Below are 19,600 nucleotides of genomic sequence, written 5' to 3' on the forward strand. Positions count from 1 at the left end.
AAATCCATTCTGTACCAACTTTGCTGAAGAAGAGGACAGGGAACTTCAAGCCTTGATTACAAGTGCAGAATGTTTGGGAGACAGTAAATGGAGTGACTTAACTTTGTCAAGAAGAAATGGAGCTTCTTAGAATGTCATCTGTGAAGGCAGACCATGACTTTGGAGAGAGGGGAAGAGTATTCAGAGCAAGTGACAAGATAAGCCATGCAGATGAAGAGCAGGAGACCTGCAGAAAGTGATTCAAAGACCTGGGAGAAAAGCTGCAAAGAAGCATTTCTCTTCTCAAAGCCAGATTCTGCCCCTTGAGCTGACAAGCTCTTGCTCATGGGTTGAAAGTTTGGGGGGCTGACAGAAACCTCATCGCCTCCAAACAGGAGGCTGCAGACCTGAGAAAAAGAGTCACTGAAACAGTGGCTAAAGTGAAGCTTCTAGAAGTGGATTTCATAGTCCAGGCGGAGCATCCGACAGAGAACATTCTCCCTGTTCCCTGAGCGTGGGGTGGGGCTTCCTCTGAGACTCTCCTCTCCTCTGCAGAACCCCTCTTGGCCACCACAGTTTCTTCCTCCAGCTTCTCCCCTCCATTCATGCTCAAATCCCATATTTCCAGTGGAGACAAACAGGGAGTTCACTAGTCAAAATTGCAAAACACGGAGGGGGCCATAGGACACTTTGTTTCTCAAAATATTGTTGAATCATTTACATTTATTTTTAGTTGAGAAAACTTTTTTTAATGTTTTTATTTTTGAGAGAGGGAGTGCAAGCAGAGAGGGGCAGACAGAGAGGGGGACAGAGGATCCGAAGTAGGCTCTGTGCTGACTGAGCTACCCAGGCACCCCTAGTTGAGAAAACTTTTAAAACAGCAATTGTACTTTTGTTCAATTTACAACTTGATTGCATTATAAATTCAGGACAGTTTTAGAAAATAGGTATCATTTAAGTTGCTTTCATTATATTAAATTTTTAGAAAACATAAGCAGCAAATTCTTGTTTAATGATTCATTCTCCTACTGCCTAAAAAGTATGTAGCATTTGTATATTGCAGTTCATCAATGAGGGGCATTTGAAATAGCAAAGACGGTATCCCTCTGTTAATGTTTCTGTGGTCTATCGTGATAAAAATGTGGAAGTTATTTGTTGGTCTCCATGAATTATGAGTGATCTTTTAAAAATTAATACTGGATGTTAGATCTTGACATGTCTCCCAAACATTTCTTCCTGTAATTATGACCTGGCCTCTGGAGGAAATCCTATGGAAAACAACATGGCCAGAAGATTTCTCCACAATTACCCAATCCACATCTTGACTCTTCTTTTATTGGATATCAGTAAAACACTACAGCACACCCCAAAATATGCATGTCATTATATATAAATTACATGGATATACTTCTGTACTAATATATTCATTACAAAACAACCAAAAAACAGACTTTTGGGGAAAAAATGCCATAAAACTTTACAAATGTTCCCAATATACTTACATCTAGTTAATTAGAGATTTTTATTCTCATTAAAGTACTGTCCATTATATTTTTAGTGAGAGCAATGTGGTAGAATTTGCATCATTTTTTTAAAAACTTTAATATTATACTTTAAGATACATCAAGTTAAATATTTAAAATATCAAACTTGATACATCAATTCATGCTTCTAATGATCTTCAGAGCTTAGAAAGGTAACTCACAAGGGCACAATGGATACACCACACAGAGTGTATCATTGACGAGAAAAAGTCCATGTATTGAAAGTCTAGAAAATTTGGGGGTTTTAAATCAACGTCTTACCTGATCTGGTTAGATCTTTCATTGTTTTTAGCTCCTAATGATACTGATGTACTGTTCCAGGTGCAGAAGGGTGGCCTCTCTTGCTTTTCTTGCTATTGTGCTTGCAAAATTACCGTTATCTTTAATCCATGCATTTCTTTGCAGGAATCTTTTAAGTCACTCATCCATTTTATGAGGGTTAATTTGGTTCACACTATCTAATACATGGTAATGAGGCCTGGGCAGATTGCAAAACATTACAGTATGCTGAGAACCCACCCACCAGTGAGGAGCCCACTGTCAACAACCCTGTATAATGAACCTACCCCTTCTCTCGGTACAGTGATGGGGACATGGGCGCCTGTCCCCATGACAATCTCTGTCCACCATACTGGAGGTGTGAGCACCTGACGTAGAGCACCCGTCACTATCCAGGTAATTTGAAAGACCAAGTATCAGTACAAGGTCTAATATCTGCATTTTGTACCTCAGTGGTTTGTGTGGGCACTCCACATAGAGGCCAACCTATTTGTTTTCCAGATGAAGAAAGGTGGGGCAAGGACTTATGACTTGCTCCAGGTCACACAAACATCACAGGATAAGGGCCTGCTAGACCAGACACCCAGTACTCTCCCCACACTACCATGATGCCTCAGTTATACTTCTGGCACAGCCAGCCTCTCGGTCCCTGGCCCTGTTTGAGACCACTAATTCCCACTGAAAACAATGAATGCTTCAAAATTAAAGCAACAACTTCACGCATGACAGTAAATGGGTAGATGAGAACAAGTTTATCTAGCAAAAAGGGTGATATGGAAGGCACCATTTTTATCACTATCAGATTAACATCAGGTCCCAGAGAGTCACCCCCGTCTTTGTTTCTCATGTGAATCACTCTCGAACCCGATGGTAACAGGAGTCGTAGTAAAGGGGAGTTACAAAATACTGAGTTAGAGCCTACTGAAAAATGTAAGTTGTAACTGATAATGGAGAATGAACATGGTAACCATGAGCTAACAATGGACTTTTATGCTAACAAATTAACCAGGAAAGACACTGAGCTGTAAGCAGAAGAGTAAATCTAAGGTGTTGGAGAAATAAGGAAGTTATGAGAAAGTACATTTTTTTAAATTGAGCACAGAATGATAGACCGTGATGCCAGCTGTGTTGGTGACATCTCTCAAACTTACATGGATGAGCATATTCCATTGAGGCTGGTGCTACCCACGAGAGGTGGGAAGGGGGAAAAACCACCTACAACAGTGTTCGCACTGTCAGATTTTACAGATAATGAAAACTCTAAAAGTTTGGGACTCCGTGTGGGACTATTTTTTTAAATCCTTGAAATAAGGACATAAAAACAATTAGGGGAGAAACCAATAAATTTAAGACTTTAATGATGTTGAACTGAAGAGAAGATTGTACAAATTTGAAATAAAGCATGGATTTGTTTTTCCACTGCTCTTATTATCCAAATTGCAAAAAGAATTGCATAGGAGTGCCTAAAAATGTAAACTGCACATGGAGAGCATGATACATAAAATTGACATGTGACAAATTATGATGTTTTTGTGTATATTTTCCTCAGGGGTTAATGTTTTTAAAATGTAGAATACATTACAAAGCAATATAAAAACCATTAACACCCGGTGGAAATACGGGCAAAGTCCATGAACAGAAAATATCATTGCAAATTAAATGTTTCCATTTGTCCAAAAAAGGACCACTGTTTTGAAAAGGACATTTTAATGCCAAGTAAGTAATCCCCCAATCTCAAAGGGTAAAAAGCAGTCCTTTAAATATGCATAGCTTTATGAAAACTCACCACTCTGTTATTTCTCTCATTTCACTGTGAACCAACTCCTGAAACCAGTATACACAGCACTATTTGAGTCACTGATCTAGAAAATTCTGAGGACATAGATAAGCTTGTACAAATTGTTGGAGGTGCCTAATCTGCATAAACACCCAGGGATTGCTGGGATATTAAAGGAAGCCATCAGGGATGCATTTGTCTGATGGCCCTGGAGCCTCCAGAGAGAAATAGTGAAAAGACTTTGGGACTATCTGACTGGTCCCTGGCCCCTAGAATGAAGAGACTCAAGATAAAACCATGTCAACATCTTGGAGTCTGGGGGGGGGCCAATCTATGAATGTGGGTGTACTAGGAGAATATTCCACCTTGAGGCCTGATTTGTAGGATGCAGGGGGCTGACACCCAGGTCCCATGTTTTCTAAGTTCTTCAACAAGGCGAGCTGATGGTACAAGACTAGCTTAACGGTACTAGCGAGTTATAATCAGTAAGAGTTGAGGCCATCTAGATGAAGAATGATAGCCCTTAAGGAGAATTGCCAGTGGCTCCAGTCATTTACACAAGTGGTGGCCGTGGGATGGCAAAACACCAGGTGTCTGGCATCATGACTAAATCGTAGAAGGTCCTTGCATGAGGACCTTGCATAAAACCCCTTCACTTCTCTGAGCACAATGTGCCCACCTGCGGTAACATAACCCTCAAAGGTGTGCAGCTCACAGAGCAGAGGCAGGAGACCCGCCTCCTTTCCAGGGCCTCCCAGGGACTTCCCCAGGCTCCACCTCTCACAGGAGATGGCATCTTTATCTGCAGATCCTGTACAGTTGGCATAACCTAGATCTGCATTTCTCCAATCTTCCTCCTTAGAATCCCAGACCACGTAGAGCTCTATCCTCTAATTACAGCAGTGAGAAATATGCCAAAACAAAGGAAGACTTCTGAACGCAAAGTTACCACTTACATTTATTGGATGCTCACGTGTGTCGAGCCCTTCTGACAACACATGGATCATCTCATTGAAGCTGTTTGCTGTCTCCACTTGTCAGTGCAAGACTTTGAGCATAGAGGAGCTTGTAAAATGTCCATAAGGTTACATAGTAAATGGCAATGCTGAGATTCAAACCTGAGTCTGTCTACTCCCAAAACCCCTGTTTTTGGCACACTATATTCCCAGAAAGAGTACCTGGGCAAAAAGCTAGAAATAACCTGAATACACATAAGAGCAACAATTAAAGAAATTATGCAATCCCCATTGTCCGTAATTGTATGCAACTGTTGATAAGAAATGAGCTAGATTTGTATGTGTATTGATCTAGAAACTTTCTATGATATATGGTTAAGCAAGAAAAAGGTTGTAGAAAAAGTGTTGTGCCATTTTTGATGACATTTCTGTACCTGTGAACATGTCTATATAAGCATAGAAAACCTATAGAAGCCTATAGCACAAACTCAACATTGGATACTCCTGGAAGGTGGGGTTAAACGCGATGAGAGTGACCTTCTAGCTTATCATTTGAATTGTTAGAACAAGAATATTTAATGATAATTTAAAAGAAGGAAGACCCTTGCTCTTGTGTACTTTGAGCAAACAGTAAGAGTTGAATAAATGTTTGCTGAATTGAATCAAACTGAGACAGTTGAACCTTCCCCATCCACTAGACCCCCAACAGCAAGGCAGGCTGCCCAGAGCAGAAACATGAAGTCTCAGCTCGGGCACTGGTGGAGAGAAGGAGCAGCCTTCCCTGCTAAATCCATCTCTCCCATCACCCAGACCTCAACGCTGTTGGGGAGATACTGCAATTGATCAGCTGGAAAGAACTCCACCTTGATGCTTGACTCGTGGATTTTGCATTTCCTAGCAGCACAATCATATCAACAACCCCATAACCCAATTATGGCCACACACCCAGCGGAAACTTACCGGTGCAAAGTGGGGCAGCTAAGCCTCGTTGGCCGCGCTACTGCCTTCTTTTAGAAACATCACCAGCAGCATGTAATCTTTAGTCTATTAACAGAGATCTCCTGCACTCTGATAACAGCAGCTCAAAAAGAGAAAGCGGCTACCTGGGTTCTTATGGCTGAAACCAGAATCTTGCCACAGTAGCTCAGCCCCTGTCTTACCTGGGGCTGCTGACATTGAAAAGGTGGAGAGCTTTTGCCTTTCAGAGGCATGAACTTGAAAGTTACCCAGTGTTCCTATGGTAAGCATATTAAGATGTTTTAAAAGCAAGTGAGTGTCAAAGACAAATGTGCTAGAGATATGTGATAGGAAAAGCCAAGTATATTTCTCCAGGACTTTGAGATGAACTCAGTGCATAACTGGATCCTTCCCATCCTCATCAAATCATGACTTTTTTTAGAGGTAGGTAGATGCTTTACCAAGGCACCTGGGTGGTTCAGTCAGTTAAGCGTCTGGCTTTAGCTCAGGCCATGATCTCATGGTTCGTGAGTTCAAGCCCCACGTCGGGCTCTGTGCTGTCAGCTGGGAGCCTGCTTGGGAGTCTCCCTCTCTTCCTCTCTTTCTGCCCCTACCCTGCTCATTCTCTCTCTCTCTCTCTCTCAAAAAAAAAAAAAAAGAATAAACACTTGTGAAAAAAGACACTCTACCTAGGACACCTTTGCCCTGCTCAAGAGTGAGTAATTCCTCCAGCCACAACAATCCAGCACTGAATTTGGGTGTTTTCCCTAAGGGTCAATCCTGAATTTTCATCCTGGCTTCACATAAACCTTCAGTCCCTGTGGAAATCTCAGCTGGAATGTGAGTTATAAAAAAAAAAGGATGGAAATTCACCCATGTTCACCATTCCCCCAACATATACCCCCAGCCTACCCCCACACACACCACCCCATCATACCTGAACACCTGATGCTACACATCAGTGTCTGGACACAACTCATGCCATTTGCAAAATTTTCTGGGAACCTGATACATCAGCCATGCCCCACTGTGAGAGGGAAAAAATGCCCATGAAACTGTAGGAATCTGGAAGTAGTGCCAGGTGTGTGTGTGTGTGTGTGTGTGTGTGTGTGTGTGTGTGTGTTAAGAGAGATTTTAAATAGCTTTTACTCCCTAATTTCATGTTGCTCAGGGTTATGTTAAAATTAGTATATCCAGGAAATAGCAGTGAGGAAAGGTGGCCCAGAAACCTTTTAAGATAGCAGGGAGAACGTTGGCCTGCTTTTAATTTTGCACATGTGGATAAACTACAAACTGAATGGTAATTGACAAAATCTTCATTTCCCTACTATCTTCTCTTGTTTGTGCCTGGTAGCCCTTAGTGAGTAGGACTGGTGTAGGGAGGGGCCTCTCTGGGATACCTCCCTGTCAGCCTTCTTTCTAAGCTACATTGTCCTTGGTTCTTCAACCATCCCAAATGGGTTTTTAATGTCTGGATCTAAAGTACGGAGTTCATCATGCCCTCCATGTCAAGATAGATGGCCATCATTGTTGTGTGCAAGGCCCCTCATTTTTCCTTTCATCCTTCCCTGTCCTCGCTCCCACCTATAGGAACCCACTGAAATAACCCTTCACTGAAGGGTAGCTGATATTTTGGGTGAATGTATGTGTCTATTTTATAAAAGTGGTATCATGATATGCATCCCACTTTTTCACTCAGCTGTGTTTTTTACAATCTTGTCCTAAATCTAGTTCCTGGTTTCTGACTACCACAGGGTGTTCCACTATATTCACCTACCATATCCTGGCTCTTCCACTTGCTAGCTGTGTGATCTTGGGCAAATCACCTAACTGCTCTGTGCCTCAGGTTCCTAACACATAAAATGAGATACTAAGAGTAACTACATCTTCAGGTTATGAGGATTAAATGAATTTTTGGTTTATCTGAAGAGCTTTGAAACACGCTTGGCATATCATAACTGCTAAAAAAAAAAGCTAATTAATAATATTACTATTATTAACTAGTTCCCCATGCCTCTGATGTAGGGTGTGTTGATTAGACAGCTCTCTGATACATAAACAATGCCTCATGTTTTCTCCTAGAATTATTCATGAATTTCTCTGGGGCATATACTCAAAAGGAGGATTCCCAAATTATGGAATAATTTCACAAAGCAATGCCAGGACATGGACAATGGACAGCTCTCCTGGATGTCCAGCTTTACACTCCTACCGGCAGTCTTGAGAGTCCTCATTTCCCACATTCTCTCCAATACTTGGTAGCACCTCATTTCCCAATGGATGCTAATCCAATTAATGCAAAGTGGTATCTTGTTTTGTTTTGCTTGTCTTAATCACTAGTGAGATTGGGCATCTCTTCATATATTTGTTAGCCTCCTGTGAATTCACTTAATTTTCTTTAAAAAAAAGTTTTCTATCTTTTCCTTCTTGATTTGTGCTAGTTCCTGGCACATTCTAGAAATTAATTCCTTTTCATTTTAAAACTTGCAAACATCTTCAGATCTATCACCAATCTGTCAACTTCATCTATGATATCATTTACTGAACAGAAACTCTTAATGTGGTCACATCCATCAAGTTTTTCCCTTATGATCTGTGCTAGTTAAGTATCACTTAAAACTCTTTTTCTACCCTAAGTCACACACATACAAAGACACACAAAATTTTTTCATCATCTTAATACTGTAATTTTACCTCCACATTCAGGTCTCCAATCCTTGGCCTCCCATGGATCCATTGAGTCTACAATTCATTTAGAGTTTATTTTTGTATGTGTGGAAGTAAGAAATCTGAACTATTCTTAATAACATATATAATAATTTCATGCACATTTTAAAATTGTTAAGCTAGTCCCAAAATTCTCTCTTCATTCTTGCTGTAATTTCATTGGATTTATGGATTCGTTTGCAAAGAGTTTACATTTTCATATTAAGTCACAAACACGGTATACCTCTCGAGTTACCTAAGTCTTATAATGATCTTTAACAAAATTTAAAATTTTTGTCCTCAAAGGTCTTATACATTCTTTGTTAGACACTTTCTTAGGTACTTCACAATTTTTGTTGCCTCTGAAAATATCTTTTCCTATCCAGTATTCCAGTTGGTTATAAAAAGACACTATTGATTTTTAGAAGTTGGCCTCATATCCAACAACTCTGCTGACATCTATTATTAGTTCTAATGGTTTGTCTCTTGATTCTTTTGAGTTTCCCAGGTAATTTATCAGAACATCTGCAAATGACTTTTTGTCCCTCTCTATCTTTATTCTTTTTATTCATTTTTCATGTGTTGTCACATTGGCCAGGATCTCCAGTAGTAAACTGAATGGTAACAATGTTTTTGTAAGCATCTTGTCTTGTTCCATATTTCCAAATAATTAAGTTTCTCTGTTAATATATATGTCTGCCATAAATTCTTGGTAGATAGCCTTTATCAAACAATTTCTACTTCTAGTTTTATGGCCATTTACTTTGAGGGCCTTTATGAGTTTTAGTCATCTTTGCATTTTTGGAATAAATGTACTTGTCCATTATCATTTTTAATACACTGTTGGATTGAGTGAGTTAATGTTTAATTAGGGAATCCAAATGACATAGGACCATAACTTTCTTTAATTTTATTGTACTTACCTGACCTCAAAGCCAAGGGTATATACTAGCATCATAAAAGTAAATCGGATGGAGTTCTCCCTTGTTCAATTTTCTGAAACAACTTGTATAAGAGAGATTCTTGGTTCTTTGTCTATAAAACTGTGTATTCTTTTCTTATGGGTGATAGGGATGGTTTCAATTAACTTTGCAATTCTTCAGTGGCTGTATTTCAAATTTGGCATTTCTTATGTAAATGTAAGCATATATGTATGTATGTGTGTATGCATATATATATATGTGTATATATATATGTATATATATATGTGTGTATATATATATGTGTGTGTATATATATATATATATGTTGTGTGTGTGTGTATAATTCACAAAACATCCAAGTCATTTAGGTTTTTTTATTTGTTTATTTTTTAATGTTTATTTACTTATTTATTTATTTATTTATTTTTAAAAATTTTTTTTTCAACGTTTATTTATTTTTGGGACAGAGAGAGACAGAGCATGAACGGGGGAGGGGCAGAAAGAGAGGGAGACAGAATCGGAAACAGGCTCCAGGCTCTGAGCCATCAGCCCAGAGCCTGACACGGGGCTCGAACTCACGGACCGCGAGATCGTGACCTGGCTGAAGTCGGACGCTTAACCGACTGCGCCACCCAGGCGCCCCTGTTTATTTATTTTTAAGAGAGAGAGAGAGAGTATGAACAGGGGAAGCACAGAGAGAGAGGGAGACACAGAATCTGAAGCAGGCTCTAGTCTCTGAGCTGGCAGCACAGAGCCAGATGCAGGGCTCGAACTCAAGAGAGTGAGATCATGACATGAGCCAGTCAGATGCTTAACCAACTGAGCCACCCAGGTGCCCCAATTCATTTAGGTTTTCTAAATTTTGGCCTTCTAATTCACAATATTCTTTTTGATATTTTAATCCATTGCTTAGGCAGTTATTTTCCCTTTCTAAGCCTTCATTTTGTTTACATGTCATTCATTTTTAGTTATTTTTGCCAGAGATTTGCTTTACAGAGAATGAGCTTTAGATTTGTTAATCATTTTTATTGTTACTGTTCTCTATTTCAACATTATTATTTTTTATATTATTTGTATCTTGTACAAATCTGTTGCTTCTTTTCTAAATACTTAAATTGAATGCTTGACTCATATGTTTTCAGTCTTTATGGTTGGGTAATAAATGTATTTTTTTTAAAGCTACACATTTTCCTCTAAGTATTGCTTTAGTTATGTCTCTCAAATTTCAAGTCACAGTGTTTTCATTATTGTTCATCACTATTTTGTATTTTTTATATGGATTCATCTTTAAATAGGAATTATTTCCAGATAGATGGGAGTTTTTGTAAGCTACATCTTTACTAGTAATTTTTCAATTTCATGGCACTATAGTCAGAGAACAGTCTCTCTGCATCTACCCAACCATGTTGGCATCTTCTATTGTTACAGTATTAATTGCTATGGCTTGACCTCTATATTCTAAGTTCCTTCAATACTTTGAAAATATTATTCTGTCTTCTTCTTGAAACTAGTGCTCCTATTGAGAGGATGGATGTCAATTTGATTCTCATTTTTTATAGGTTTTTTTTTTCCTCTCTGAAAGTTTTGATATTCTTAATTTTCACCATTGATATGTCTTATGGTGATTTATTAATTTTTATATTTGTGCCTATATTGTCCAGCATTCGAAATAAATTGTCCAGTTCTTCCTAACTGCTTGTTTCTACTTCAGGCTTACAACATCCTCTTATATTTCCTTGGATATATAATGTTTATTTTAAATTTGTGTTCACTTGCTGTACTAATTTCGCTCACTCCAGCATAGTGTATTCAGTGTGTTAAACATTTTGCTCTAGTGATTACTCTCTTTGGACATCTGAAAATTTTCCCTGGAAGTTAATATTTCCTTAAGACTATCAACTTACTATTTAGGCAAGTGATATAAACTCAGGGAAGTGGGATCATGGGTTCTAGTTTGTGTTTCTCCTAGTACACTGGAGGGAGGAAAGCCTTGCCTCAAGGCTCAGAGCTTCCAGCAGGACAGTCTGGACTCAGATTGCTCCTTCCCAACCCAGCCAGGAGACCCTTCTCCTAAAGGAATCTCCCAGCTGAGCACTTTCCAAGAGTTGATTCTTCCCTTGGCTGATTGCCTAGCCCACTCCCCTCTATGGCTGAGGAGAGGAGAAGGCTACTCTCAGGAGGGATTTAACAACCACCTTTATCTTTTACCTTCACACCAGCCTAAATCTGGTGTATCTCTGTCCTAATGGTAGCCTCCCTCTTCTGGCTGGCACAGGGTGGGGTGTGCCATTTTCACACCTCATGGCAAAGCAGAAGGCAATGATCCAACCAGGACAACAATCGGGAGATAATGTGACTCATCTGAAAAGTCTCCTTCCCTCCTATCAGTGGCGTCTGACCTACCTCCTTTCTAACCATCCTTTCCAACTTCTCCCCCAACTGACATCTAAGTTTCTAATGTCTCCCCAGAATTTCTTGGAGCCACTCACCTCCCCCTGGCTTCTCCAGCATCTCCAGGTTGGCTTTGGACAGGAAGCCAGCATCTGTCCTGCTTAACCATTTCTTCTGGTAGTGGAATGGTTTCTTTCCATCTGCTGATTCAGTGTCCCTGCTCTATTTCTGATCCATTTCCATGCTTTCACCACCTTACTTCATGGCTGCATCACTTTAAACAAAACAAAATGAAAAACAAGAATTCTTTCCTGGAATTAGAAATGAATTAGAATCATATGAGCAATCTAGAGCCTAGAATGGAAGGCCCAGTAGTCCCTGAGCCCTGCAGACCCTTTGTCAGAAGAGCCTTTCTCACCCCACTCCCAGCCCCTCAACCCCCTGAGCAGTTTCCCTCTCTCCAACCCTTTCTTCCTCCCTCCACCATGTCTTTCAGGAATCTCAAGTATTCCCCATTTTCTTAGGATTAGGTACAGATGTATGTCACTTCCTCTGCATTCTAACCTTATTTCCATCTTTCCCCTGGGCTGCACCATACATTGGTTTGAATGGTTACTTCAAAGTCTTTCCATTCTGTGCCAATAAGATTCTGCACCAAGATGGTAAGGTCCATGAGAGCAGGTCTTACTGTGAGGTCAGCCAATATGTTGGATGACAGAATCACAGTCCAAAAGCATCTCAACAAACTGGAGTGATGATGGGTTGTCTTTTGCTTACTTCAAGATGGAAAGTGAAACCAAAGGAAAAACAGGAACCTAATCTGGTAGTGGGGCCTACCACAAACATCCCTGCCACCTCTGCTACCACCATCATCTCAGCTATATTAGGCCTTTGTCCAAAGGCCCCTTCAACTTTGGCCTTCTGCTTCAATTGGGAGACTTCTCTGTAACCTAGAGGATGGCACATCCTTTGGGACCCATGCTAGGGACAGCTACCCCACAGCCTGTGAAGGAAGCTTCTGCATTCTTTAAACTCTACAGCCCATTCCAGACTCCTCTGACCTTATGTAAAAATTCCTTCTCCTTTAATGCTCACACAACCTGCCACGAGCATTCTCTACCCCTCCTCATTGCTGCCAGCCAGCAACCTACTGCTCACTCTAAATTCTTCTGGTTCCTCCCCAAGAACATCAATATACTCGAGCCTCCTGCCTCTGCCCCCACCGCAGTGAGCTCCCCTGTGTGCGGCCTCATGCCTCACTTTCTCCCAAGAAACAAGCTTCTTGATAAAGTAGACTGCAAATTTCCCCACTCGCTCACCCCTATTTACTACACGACTGTTGGCTCAGACTGCCCAGGGAAATGGTTCTTGCCAATATCATTGGTGACCTTGACTATGATCATTTAACATGTTTCAGCCCTAATCTTGCTGCAGCCTTTGATACTATGTACCTCTACTTCTTAAAGTTCGACCTTTCCTTGATCTCTGGGACACCACTCATTGGTGGTTTTTAATCCTCTCCAGTCTGCTCTCCCCTGCCAACCATTAAATAGAAGTGTTCCCCAAATCCCAAACTCAGCCTTACCCCTCTCTGATTCTTTGATCCTGACCTCTAAAGTGGCTCACCATGACATCATTTGCCACCCAGATTCAGAAGCCTCTGCCTTCTGGAGACTTTCTGAGTCTTTGCTCTTCCATAAGCCCCACATTTAAATGGTCACCAAGAGCTAGCAATTCCACCTTCATGCCTTCTCTGACATCGGCCCCTCTCTCCCTGCCCTCTGTCACTGCTTTGATCAGAACCCCATCCTTGTCAAGCTGAACAATTGCTGTGACTTCCCAACTTGTCTCTCTGTGTCCAGTCTTACATTCTCCCAACCCATTCTCTGACATGCAGGCAAAGAGATATTTCTAGAACAAAAATCTATGTCAGTCCTCTGTTTAAGGCCACCCACTGGTTTTAAAATCAAATCTAAATTCCTTGGCACACAAGGCCTTGCAGGACTGGGTATTCTTAAAGGCCTCAAGTCTCTCTGACTCATTTCATCCCTCAAAAGCCAGACAGCTCCACTTCCAGGACACTTTCCCTGCACCACCCTTGTTCCTGGCTAGGAGCTCTTCCCTCATGCTCCGGGACACCATCTGGACTTACCACTTTCCAGTACTTCTGATGTTATGTTAGATTGTCTGCCCCATGAGGCTATAAACTCCTTGTCTTTTGTTTCTGTGTTTTTCCATGTGTATTACAGTGCCTGAGTCCTAGTAATTGCTCTGGAAATATTAGGTGGATGGGTGGAAGGATGAATGAATATTCTATTCTGCCTCGTGTATATTATACCATGGTTAGTTCTTTGTGCAAAACTGGAAAAGTTTAGATAATGTCAACCAGTGCAATGAAATGACTTAAAACCATGTCACTTGACAAATTTCAAAAGGGTGGGGAGGGGGGTAAGGGAAAGGGACCTAATGTTTATTGGGTAATTACTTATGACTTCCTAGTGGGCATTTTAAAAAATGTTATCCCATTCAAACTCCGTAAGAATAATCTGAAATCAATATTATTTTCATTTTAGAGATCCATAAATAAGGCACAGAAAAACTAACTTGGCTGAGGCTACCCAGCTAAGTGGCAACACCCAGATTTAAACACAGGTCTCTGTCTGATTCCAAAACCCATGCTCTCTCCACCACAATTTTGCCCAAGGACCACTGGTACCAGTGAAGGCCAGAACCCAGGGAGAGGAAGGCTACTGTCATGGTCCTGGTGAGAGATGGGAAAAATCTGCACCAACGTGGGGATGGTGAGGTAGACATGGATTTTAGAGGCTCCTACAAGGAGCATTACACAACCTGATGTCCAGATGAGACAAGAAGAATCAGCGTGACTTCTGGAGCAAGTGGATGGATGAAGGTGTCATTGCAGAGAAATATTTGTTTTCCATGACTTTAGAGAAATGTGACCAGGTAGCAGATTCCTGTTCTCGGCAAAGAAGGATTGTCTGGCCAAGGTGAAAGGTGCTGCTTGCAGAAGTGGAGGGCAACAGACCTCAGCTCATTGCCCTTTGGCAAGGATGGTGGACAGTGAAGTACAAGCATCCACAAGAGGTGACTGAACTGGAAAATCTCAACAGGCACACATTTCCCTGCAAGTCCATGGTCTGATTCACTCCAACAGGTGTTGAATGGTCAACAAAAGCAATGCTTTTTCTTTAGCTTTTTCTCAACCTACATGAAGGTAACAAGGATGGTGGGGGTGGGGGGTGGAGGTGATTAATGCAGTTTGAGAGGATGGATGAATTTGAAAGGTGAGCTACCAGATCTCAGGCAAATATGGCCATGACTTCCCTTCCCCTTCACATCTACTGTCTGTCTGGCACCAACAACATGCTTTATATCGTCTTGCTTTTTGCTTGGAAGGAAACATATGAACTTTCACATTAACTTCCTTTAAATTCAATCAAACAAACTTATTTGGTTAAAATGACATATTTTTGGAACAGCTTCTAGAGTTTTTATTTCTGCTGTATTTCTTTTTTTAAGCCATCAAATTGCCTTCCTTTGCTGCTTTGCATTTTGATGGTCTGGTGTCTGGGATCCATGGTCAGTGTGACTTTGCCCCGATCCTCCCATCACTCTGGTTTGAGATAATAGTAGGTGGCCAGTTAATTTCCAGGTAGGACAACCAGGGACCTGTTCCTCCAGCTTTCCTTGTTTCCTACCAAGACAAACCCATGCAATTCCAGGGAGGCATTCCCCTTGAGGCAGTGGGACATTTGTCCACTGATCCATAGAGGACAGTAGCTTTTGCCCATTGTAATGGATGATCAGCAAGAGAATGATTGTGGCCCTAACCCCTGAACCTCTCAGCCCAGCTTCTGACACCTCAGAGGCTTGGGGGAAATACAGAGCCACCAAAGAAAAGCTAGTTAGAAATGAGCTTGCAATCATTGAGCCTCCCTCCCTTATTTTACAGGTGAGGAAACCATGACCCCAGGAGCTAAAGGGAGTGCTGGCTGTGTGCTGCTCCATAACTCCAGAGCCACAGCTCAGACCGCGGCTCCTCACAGCCTCACCTAGCTCTTGGCCCCTAAAGCCCCTGAAGACTCTTGGAACTGGCAGAGAAAGCACAAAGGAGAGACAGCACATTGCCCTGAGCAAGCAACCACCCCAACAGCAGGCTAGCAATTGGTGGTATTTGCCTGCAGAGGCAGAGAGAGTGTGTGCAAACTCCTCTCTGCAGCAGCTTTGGTCTGGGTCCGCTTGGTTATTGCACTTAGTTCTTTGTGACGGTAATGGCTCTGCTTTCACATAAGCCTGCCTGACAACTTGCTCTTTCAACCTCGGAGTGGGGGGGGGCGCGAATTAAACGCTATAATTAAGTACGGTGCCTTCCAAGTGCCTCCTTTGCAGAGATGGCAGTTAAAGGGGGGATGGGTCCCATGGGTGAGGACCCAATAGCACATCCTTTCTGTCCCCAGGTGCCTGTTTCAGGCTCTTGTGCTTTAGAATGTTTTCCAAAGTGGAGGAAACAGCAGCTTTTGGGCAATGGGGGTATGAAACTGCCACACCTTTCACATCCAGCTCAGACCAGTTAACATGAAAGATTGCCTAGAGCCTGGCCTCCTGCTGCCCTGGCTCCTGCTTTCTGAGAACCGAGGAGCAGACCGAACAGATGTGAGCTCAGGGATCCTCTCTGGGCAGGGTGGGGAGGGTTGGAGATCAAGTAATTGAGGAGGAGGGGTGTCCCCTCAAGTGAAGCCCAGACGTTAGCAGGCAGCTTCTAAGGTTTCCATGGCCAAAAGAAGCCTAGAGCCACAGTTTGCAAGGGTGTCTTTCCAACCAGAGAAAATGACACCACAGGCTGCCAAAACTGGACTCTACATCCTGCGAGACTGGTTGCAGAAAATAAATGTCTGCTCCTCCGTGCTAACAGTCTATCGAAATGGACCTATGCCTTTCTCCATCTTTCTCTAACAATTATGTTTTTAAGTTAAATTTAAGACATCGTGGAGGAGGAGTGGGAGGGCTCTCTACTGGTAAGATGAGGAGAATGTCTTAGATGTTCCTTGTCCTTTACAAAGCTTATTCACAATATCTCATCCCCACAATGATATGCCTGGTATTTAATATGGTTTTGACCATTGTAACTTCAACCTTTTTTTTAAATATGAAATTTATTGTCAAATTGTCAACCTTTTTTTTTAAAGCATGGGTGCAGTAAGCCCTATTATCCCAGACCTAGACCCTCCACCACCTCCCCCCACAACAAAGACAAACTCTACCTGCTCTGAAGTCCCAACCACAGTCCTGCTTTATCCTGGCCATGCTGTGAAGTAGGTGAGGTTTTGAGTGAAGCCACGGTTCCATCACCAGAAATTAATTGGCCTAGTGAACATGAATGGAATTCACTGAGAGGAGATCAGACAGCTGCCAGCATTGACTAAAAGACAGAGGATAAAGGTGAGTTGCAAGGAGAGTCCCGTCTGGACCCTCCAAGGCCACCTCCATGGTTAGTGTCATTGTTACTCCACTGCCTCTACTGGAATGATTCTCAGCTGTGCCAGAGTATTCACATTATTCTCAAGGTACAAATACCTGGACAGGAGCATCTCTCCCTCGTAGTCAGGGGCTGGTCACAATATATGGCTTTTTTAGTTTCCCAGTAAGGGCATACCTTCTCTTGCACAGAGGCTCACACGGTAGAGGATTTCCCAAAACAAGAAGGTAGTGCGCATGCTGTACAGCCAAAGAAAAAAGACATCTACACTGTAGGACAGCTGTCATCCCCACTTCACAAATGAGGAAACCAAGACTCACAGCCTCATGACTTTAAGTGGCTAGCTCATTGTCACTTAGTAAGAAACGTCAAGCCTCTTAGGGTGATTGTGCCTTGCTCACCAATGAAGATATACTGTCTGGAGAGAGAAGGCTTTGAGTTTGCAGTCTTGCTTTGATAGATCCTACCCACCTTTGAGTCTGACAGCAATGCTCTGTAGGTTGAGAATATCCCATACAAAGGCAGTGCTTCAATGAGGGCAAATGGTTCAGTACAGCCCAGACCCAGGTTCTAAGGCTTCCTCTCTCTCCCCCTACTCATCTCTATGATCTTTGTCTCCTTCTGGCCCTCTTGCCAAAATATCCACAGCAGGATGAGCTCAGGGAATACAAGTTCATTCTGGAACTTGGGGTAGAATGTAAGGCAGAGCAGTGGATGAGTCTAGAGAGATTGAGAGATAGCAGGGGTTTTGTATTAAGGTTTCTGGGCTTTATCCTGAGGCTGTTGGGAGCCTTGGCAGGGTTTTCAGCAGGAGAGAGACCTGAAAAAGTTTTGGGAAGTAGGGGAATGGATATGAAAGAATAAAAACAGTGGGTGTGCAGGGAGCTAATTATTAGGCCAATATGGTAGACAGGTGGCCAGAATGGGGATGGAAAGAAATGGGGAGATTCAAAAAATATTAAGCACATGGAATCAAAAGGTCTTGGTGATTGATTAAACACAGTGTGGGTGACAGTGAGCAAAAGAGAAAACCCAAATTGCTCAGGCAACTGGGTGGTCAGTGGGGCCATTCTCCAAGAGAGAGGACACTGGTGGATGAGCAGGCAAATTCATGACATGAGGCTCCAGGCATTGAGGACCCAGGCAGGAGGTTTTGAAGCTGAAAGGCCAAGTATAGCCTCTTGGTTGGTCAGTGTGGATCACGCCCCTTCCCACCTCTCTAGTTCTGTACCTGAAGGCTGTGACCAATCAGCTTTGATACCCCTCACCAGGTGTTCAAAGGCAAATAAACCAAGCAAAGTGAAAGTCCCTTGCAAGTAGCAGCGTGATGCATGGAGACCTGGGATCTTCTGTCAGCTCTGCAGCAAACTAGTTTTGTGACCTTGAGCAAATCACTTGTCCTCCCTGGGTCTTGGTTTCCTGGCCATCACTAACACTCCAGGGTTTATGGATGAATATTTGAGGAGGTGAAGTGCTATGTAAATGTTTACTGCTAATAACAAATCAGCCACAAAACGTCTGCGTATTGCCTGGGCAACCCAACGGCTTTACAAGTCTTAAGTGGCTCTTGTTCTGATTCATCACATTCTATGCATTTAACTTCCAGAACAAATTTAGCCCTCAAAATATCTTGGTACATTTTCTACCCACCCCTTAACATTTAACTCCTCCATCTTCCATACCACTTCACCATTTCTGTATCACCTGTTTCCCCAGCACACCCTCATCTTTTTCCTCTTCAAGCAAAGAGCCCAGCCCCACCCACCCTTCCCCTGGAGAAGACAAAAGCCACCTGAGACACTGCTTCACTGGGTCTGCACCAGCCACCTCCAAAAAGAGAAACCAGCAGGGCATCTAAACAAAAAGGAGCATGGGCAGGAGAGGGAAGGGGAAGTTAGGACCCAGTGAAGGGAGAGGCAAGGGAGTTATATTCAAACTTGACCATTACAGTACCTTCCCCCACAGCTACTACACACATACATGCATGCTGTGAGCTTGAAGCCACAGGATCTGGGGAAGGTCTGCACATGATGCCAATTTCAGCAGACATTCCAAGCTGTGCTGGTCACTGGCTAGAGTGCTGGTATCATCATCAGTGACACTGGACCAGCCTGGAGTTGCAGCCCATCCTATTTGTTCACTTGGACCAGCTGCTCATCAAGGAACAACAGAACCAAGGTTTGCACTGTCGGAAGCATTTGCCTTAGCCATACTCAGTTTGTGCCACCTTTTTAAAGCAACACTGCCTCTATAACATCCAGCACTGCCAAGATCTTAACCACAGGGTTATAGGACAAGCCATGAAGAGAGGTAGAAGTTCAACAACCCCCTGATTAACTGATGACCAAATTTGATGTGCAAGCTTTTGTTCCAAGGAAACTTCTTTTAAAATTACCTAGTCCAGTTTCCCTTATCCTATAACCTATTGGCTTGCTTGATTTTCCTTCCCTGTTCTGCCTCCTTACCCCATGTTCCCATAGTAATTTTCCATTATAAAGGCCAAGGGATGTTTCAAAGACATTTTGCAGTTGAGAATTGGAGAACTGAGGACCGTTGGCCTCCTCTCACAGCCTCAGCCATGGGCACCTTCA

General features: G+C 42.3%; 1 long non-coding RNA gene across 1 annotated transcript in view; it reads left to right on the top strand.

The window, feature by feature from the left end:
- Positions 1–19,600, top strand: part of LOC121022056 (uncharacterized) — an 82,037-nt gene that overhangs the window by 55,427 nt on the left and 7,010 nt on the right. The window lies entirely within an intron of this gene.

Source organism: Herpailurus yagouaroundi, unplaced genomic scaffold (assembly GCF_014898765.1).
Source record: "Herpailurus yagouaroundi ecotype Mexico unplaced genomic scaffold, PumYag 355, whole genome shotgun sequence".
NCBI lineage: Eukaryota > Metazoa > Chordata > Mammalia > Carnivora > Felidae > Herpailurus > Herpailurus yagouaroundi.